The following is a 7290-nucleotide window of genomic DNA, read 5'->3' on the forward strand; positions in this document are numbered from 1 at the left end:
CTTATTACTGGTCAGGACGTGACACCTACAGACCATTTTATACTCTAGATATACGAATATGATTCCATAAACTCCATAGAACAAGTGGAACTTGTTATGCTGTGGTATTATATGATTGGACAGCAAAATCCACTTTAACAAGAGTTACCACTTTATTTGTTTAGTATTTATACCGTAGATATATGAATAATGATCATATACTGTGGAATTAACTATAATATAGCTTTATATAATTCACTGGTTTTATATAATTAACTATACTATGGCTTTATGTAATTCACTATACTATGGCATTATATAAATCGTTGCAAAGCGAAATCCATTTTACCAGGACAAATGTTGACTTGCCTTTTATATTATTTAAAAACCTGTTTTCTACTCAACCACTATTTTTTGGCATGAAAGCAAAAACATCTGTCTTTCCATCCATCCAGACTTCCATTAAAGACAATTTCCACCCCCTAATATCAAACCCTGCTTGCTGAAAATTACGTTCCAACAGTTGCTATGCAACTGCACCATCTCTGTTAAAGCACATCATTTACCCAGCCAAACCAATATCCCCAAATAAGCCCTCCCATCTGACTGTAGGATTGCTGCAAGCTCCCTGATTGCATCTGTCTCTGCCTTGGGCTGGGCACAGGAGATACTGAAGTATACTGAGGTATCAGTACAGCCAATATAAAGGAGATACTGAAATCTCTAACAAGTCCAATATATACAGTACCAGTCAAAAGTTTGGACACACCTACTCATTCAAGGGTTTTTCTTTATTTTTACTATTTTCTACATTGTAGATTAATGGTGAAGACATCAAAACTATGAAATAGCACATATGGAATCATGTATTAACCAAACAAAAATATATTTCATATTTGAGATTCTTCAAAGTAGCCACCCTTTGCCTTGATGACAGCTTGCACACTCTTGGCATTCTCTCAACCAGCTTCATGAGGTAGTCACCTGGAATGCATTTTAATTAGCAGGTGTGCCTTGTTAAAAATTATTCTAGAATATAAAAAATGTGTCCAAACCTTTGACTGGTACTGTACATGTGAGTTCATTCTAAAGTAGGTTTATGATGTATCCTACATGACTTAATCCATTATATATGTGAGTTCATTCTAAAGTAGGTTTATGATGTATCCTACATGACTTAATCCATTATACGTGTGAGTTCATTCTAAAGTAGGTTTATGATGTATCCTACATGACTTAATCCATTATACATGTGAGTTCATTCTAAAGTAGGTTTATGATGTATCCTACATGACTTAATCCATTATACGTGTGAGTTCATTCTAAAGTAGGTTTATGATGTATCCTACATGACTTAATCCATTATACATGTGAGTTCATTCTAAAGTAGGTTTATGATGTATCCTACATGACTTAATCCATTATACGTGTGAGTTCATTCTAAAGTAGGTTTATGATGTATCCTACATGACTTAATCCATTATACGTGCGAGTTCATTCTAAAGTAGGTTTATGCAGAGCCCTATATAGAGGTATATACCTACTAAAGTATCTGGCTCTCTCACACTTTTCAAAAGAGGAATTGGCACCGCTATAGGTACTTAGCTAATACTCAGCACTTTATGACATCAAAACAATGTTTATTTCGCTCCATACTTTTCCAAAACTCCTATGTTACAGTACAATGGGCCACATTAAAATACACAGATGGTATTGGTTCCATTCCAACACTATAAAAGTGAGAGGAGATTGCGATTGTGCCTTGGGGCTGATTGATGAAGTGCAGCCACACCGGCTAGCAAAGCAGCAAAGATCGTCCTTTGAGAGATGTGTTATGTTGTTGTCTCTTTGATAAAACGTTTCAGCCATCAGCGTGTATAATAAGCCACCGAAGCGCTGAGACATTTCAAGCCAGCCTCCTTCTCTTGATAAGATTGTACGTCACTAACCTCCATCAGGCATCAAACGTTTCATATTGCCCTGGAAACGGTGCCGAACGCAGAGGATAAAATCATTCTGATCATACACCTTGCTCAATTTACCAGACTGGCTGTAGACTGGGAGAGGGAGAGAGAGAGAGAGGGAGAGAGAAGGAGAGAGAGAGGGAGGGAGAAGGAGAGAGAGAGAGAGAGAGAGAGGAGAGAGAGAGGGAGCGAGAGAGAGAGGAGAGAGAGAAGGAGAGAGAGAGAGGGAGAGAGAAGGAGAGAGAGAGAGAGGGAGAGAGAAGGGAGGAGAAGGAGAGAGGAGGATGGAGGAGAGAGGGAGAGAGAAGGAGAGAGAGAGAGGAGGAGAGAGAGAGAGGGGAGAGAAGGAGAGGAGAGAGAGGGGAGAGAGAGAGAGAGAGAGGGGAGAGAGAGGGAGAGAGAGGAGAGAGAGAGAGGGAGAGAGAGGGAGAGAGAAGGAGGAGAGAGAGGGAGAGAGAGGAGAGAGGAGGGAGAGAGAGGGGAGAGGAACGGAGAGAGGGAGAGAGAAGGAGAGAGAGAGGGAGAGAGAGGGAGAGGAGGAGAGAGAGAGAGGAGAGAGAGAGAGAGAGAGAGGGAGAGAGGGAGAGAGAAAGGGAGAGAGAAAGGGAGAGAGGGAGAGAGAAGGAGAGAGAGAGGGAGCGAGAGAGAGAGGGAGAGAGAGGGAGAGAGCGAGAGAGGGAGGGAGAGAGAAGGAGAGAGAGAGGGAGAGAGAGGGAGAGAGAGGAGAGAGAAGGAGAGAGAGAGGGAGCGAGGGAGAGAGGAGAGAGAGAAGGAGAGAGAGAGAGGAGAGAGGGAGAGAGAAGGAGAGAGGAGAGGGAGAGAGGGAGGGAGAGAGGGAGGGAGCGAGAGGAGAGGGAGAGAGAAGGAGAGAGAGGGAAGAGAGAAGGAGAGAGAGAGGGAGAGAGAAGGAGAGAGAGAGGGAGAGAGAAGGAGAGAGAGGGAGAGAGGAGGAGAGAGGGAGAGAGGGAGAGAGGGAGAGAGAAGGAGAGAGAGAGGGAGAGGAGGGAGCGAGAGGAGAGGAGAGAGAGGAGAGGAGAGAGGAGAGGGGGAGCGAGAGAGGAGAGAGAGGGAGAGAGAAGGGAGAGAGAGAGGAGAGAGAGAGGGAGAGAGAGAGGGAGAGAGGGAGCGAGAGAGAGAGGGAGAGAGAAGGAGAGAGAGAGGGAGGGAGAGAGGGAGAGAGAAGGAGAGAGAGAGAGGAGAGAGAGGGAGAGAGAGGGAGAGAGAAGGAGAGAGAGGAGGGAGAGAGAGAGGAGAGAGAGGGGAGAGAGAGGGAGAGAGGGAGAGAGAGAGAGAGAGAGAGAGGGAGAGAGGAGAGAGAGGGAGAGAGGGAGAGAGAGGAGAGAGAGGGAGAGAGGAGAGAGAGAGGGAGAGAGGGAGGGAGAGAGCCAGGGAGAGAGAAGGAGAGAGAGAGGGAGGGAGAGAGGGAGCAAGAGAGGGAGAGAGAGAGGGAGAGAGAAGGAGAGAGAGAGAGAGGGAGCGAGAGAGAGAGGGAGAGAGAAGGAGAGAGAGAGAGAGAGAGAGAGGGAGCGAGAGAGAGAGGGAGAGAGAAGGAGAGAGAGTGGGAGAGAGAGAGGGAGCGAGAGAGAGAGGGAGAGAGGAGAGAGAGAGGGATCGCTGGAATTAAATGAGAGATGGAGAGAGCGACATGGAGAGAGGAGGGAGAGTGGTTTCTTTCTATGAAAGGTTCACTTCATCATAAAGTCTCAGTCTATTTCCTTCCCTTCTTCAGTTTCACTCAGACTCAATACCTCAGAACCACAGGCAAGGAATAACATTCTGCTTCAGTCCCAAATGGATCCCTATTCCCTGTTTAGTTCACTACATTTGACCAGGGCCCTAGCCAAAGTAGTGCACTATGTAGGGAAAAGGGTTCCATTTGGGGTGCAGACTCTATAATGGCTTAAAACAGTCTACCAATAGCCAGGAAATCTGTTTTCAAATTTACCCAACTCTGTGAACTGTGGAGTGTTGCATGGATAGAACGGTATATAACCTGTCCTTTCAAAACATCCCTTCACTAAATGGGTCTGAATTCGGTTATTTTAGGGTTCAGCACTTTTCAAGGTTCCACAAATGGTGTCACGGCACCAACATTTAACTTACCTCAGGTATCTTACAACCATCGCATACGTGCTGTATCATGAATGCTTTTATAATGTGAACAAAGAAAGAGAAATGACCAAATGACAGTGAAGTTATAAATTATACTTGTTTTAAAATGTCAAGTTCTTTCTCAAGACGAGTCCCCGTAGCGTTGTTCAGCGGCTGTCCTGTTGCATTGAGACCTGTCTTGAGAAAAGGTTACAACAGAAATGTGGACTATGAAAAGTAATTTTATACTCCCCTGTTATTTGGCCTTTTTCTCATTAAAACTGATTAGATTGGAAATGGACAGAAATGGACCACTGTGAAAGAAATGGTATATGTATTGATCACATGTTTCACATGGAGCGCGGCTGTGGGAAAACACTTCATTTTCAGATCATGTCATTTCTCACACTCACACACACCGTCAGTTCTTGACAATTCTGTTACTAACTGTTATGGAAGGGACTCGATCTTCTGCAGGGACAACATCATCACACATGGAAAGAGAAAGGGAGGAGAGAGAGAGAGAGAGGAGAGAGAGAGAGAGGGAGAGAAGGAGAGAGAGAGAGAGAGAGAGAGAGAGAGAGAGAGAGAGGGAGGGAGAGAAGGAGAGAGAGAGGGAGACAGAGAGGGAGACGGAGAGGGAGATAGAGAGAGGGAGATAGAGATAGAGAAACAGAGAGAGAGAGAGAGGGGGAGATGGAGAGATAAGGAGATAGAGAGGGGGAGAGAAAGAGGGGGAAAGAGAGGGAGATATGTAAAGAAGAGAGAGAGAGAGAGAGAGAGAGAGAGAGAGGGGGAAATGAGGAGAGAGGGGGAGAGGGAGATGGAGAGAGGGAAAGAGAGAGGGTAGAGTGAGGGAGAGAGAGAGAGGGGAGAGAGAGGGGTAAAGAGAGGAGGAGAGAGAGAGAGAGTAAGTGTGTTCATGAGAAATAGCTGTCATTTCTCCGTGCAAGCAGCTGTGTTTAGATGATTTCTACTGGGCGTAGGAGGAGTAGCAGCCACACACACATAGGCATGCTACACACAGCCTATAGGCTCCTCTCCTGTAGCTGTGGTTGGTTCTTAGCCTCACAGCAGCTTCCTGCCTTCACAACCCCTGCTAACCTAATTTCCTGCCTGCTCTTAGACTCACAACAGCATTCTGTCTTCAAAACCCCTGCTAACTTAACTTCCTGCCTTCACAACCACTGCTAGCCTAGCTTCCTGCCTTCACAACCACTGCTAGCCTAGCTTCCTGCCTTCACAACCACTGCTAGCCTAGCTTCCTGCCTTCACAACCACTGCTAGCCTAGCTTCCTGCCTTCACAACCACTGCTAGCCTAGCTTCCTGCCTTCACAACCACTGCTAGCCTAGCTTCCTGCCTTCACAACCACTGCTAGCCTAGCTTCCTGCCTTCACAACCACTGCTAGCCTAGCTTCCTGCCTTCACAACCCCTGCTAGCCTAGCTCGGTTGTGAAGGCAGGTAGTTAGGCTAGCAGGCAGATTGCAGCTGTGAGGCTTAGAGCAGTCGGGAAGATAAACTAGCAGGGGTTGTGAAGGCAGGAATTCCAGTGTATAATGACATTTAGGTGTATTGTTCTGCTCAGCCATCACCTCTTCATTATCTATAATAACACTAGCTATGGCCATTGTTACCTACCGTGTTGTTCCAGCCACCTCCTCTACTGTGAGCGTTCTATTGTAACTTTCACTATCCATAATGATCAGCCACCTAGACAACTGTACTGTTCATTATCCATCATGACATTAGGAGCATTGTTCAGTCAGCTAGTGGACTATTCTCTCTCCATAATGATTATAACAGCATTGTTCAGTCAGCTAGTGGACTATTCTCTCTCCATGATGATTATAACAGTATTGTTCAGTCAGCTAGTGGACTATTCTCTCTCCATAATGATTATAACAGTATTGTTCAGTCAGCTAGTGGACTATTCTCTCTCCATAATGATTATAACAGCATTGTTCAGTCAGCTAGTGGACTATTCTCTCTCTATAATGATTATAACAGTATTGTTCAGTCAGCTAGTGGACTATTCTCTCTCCATAATGATTGTAACAGCATTGTTCAGTCAGCTAGTGGACTATTCTCTCTCCATAATGATTATAACAGTATTGTTCAGTCAGCTAGTGGACTATTCTCTCTCCATAATGATTATAACAGCATTGTTCAGTCAGCTAGTGGACTATTCTCTCTCCATAATGATTATAACAGCATTGTTCAGTCAGCTAGTGGACTATTCTCTCTCCATAATAATTATAACATCATTGTTCAGTCAGCTAGTGGACTATTCTCTCTCCATAATGATTATAACAGCATTGTTCAGTCAGCTAGTGGACTATTCTCTCTCCATAATGATTATAACAGCATTGTTCAGTCAGCTAGTGGACTATTCTCTCTCCATAATGATTATAACAGCATTGTTCAGTCAGCTAGTGGACTATTCTCTCTCCATAATGATTATAACAGCATTGTTCAGTCAGCTAGTGGACTATTCTCTCTCCATAATGATTATAACAGCATTGTTCAGTCAGCTAGTGGACTATTCTCTCTCCATAATGATTATAACAGCATTGTTCAGTCAGCTAGTGGACTATTCTCTCTCCATAATGATTATAACAGCATTGTTCAGTCAGCTAGTGGACTATTCTCTCTCCATAATGATTATAACAGCATTGTTCAGTCAGCTAATGGACTATTCTCTCTCCATGATGATTATAACAGTATTGTTCAGTCAGCTAGTGGACTATTCTCTCTCCATAATGATTATAACAGTATTGTTCAGTCAGCTAGTGGACTATTCTCTCTCCATAATGATTATAACAGCATTGTTCAGTCAGCTAGTGGACTATTCTCTCTCTATAATGATTATAACAGTATTGTTCAGTCAGCTAGTGGACTATTCTCTCTCCATAATGATTGTAACAGCATTGTTCAGTCAGCTAGTGGACTATTCTCTCTCCATAATGATTATAACAGTATTGTTCAGTCAGCTAGTGGACTATTCTCTCTCCATAATGATTATAACAGCATTGTTCAGTCAGCTAGTGGACTATTCTCTCTCCATGATGATTATAACAGCATTGTTCAGTCAGCTAGTGGACTATTCTCTCTCCATAATAATTATAACATCATTGTTCAGTCAGCTAGTGGACTATTCTCTCTCCATAATGATTATAACAGCATTGTTCAGTCAGCTAGTGGACTATTCTCTCTCCATAATGATTATAACAGCATTGTTCAGTCAGCTAGTGGA

The sequence above is a fragment of the Salmo trutta genome, unplaced genomic scaffold, assembly GCF_901001165.1.
Source record: "Salmo trutta unplaced genomic scaffold, fSalTru1.1, whole genome shotgun sequence".
In the NCBI taxonomy this organism is placed as follows: Eukaryota; Metazoa; Chordata; class Actinopteri; order Salmoniformes; family Salmonidae; genus Salmo; species Salmo trutta.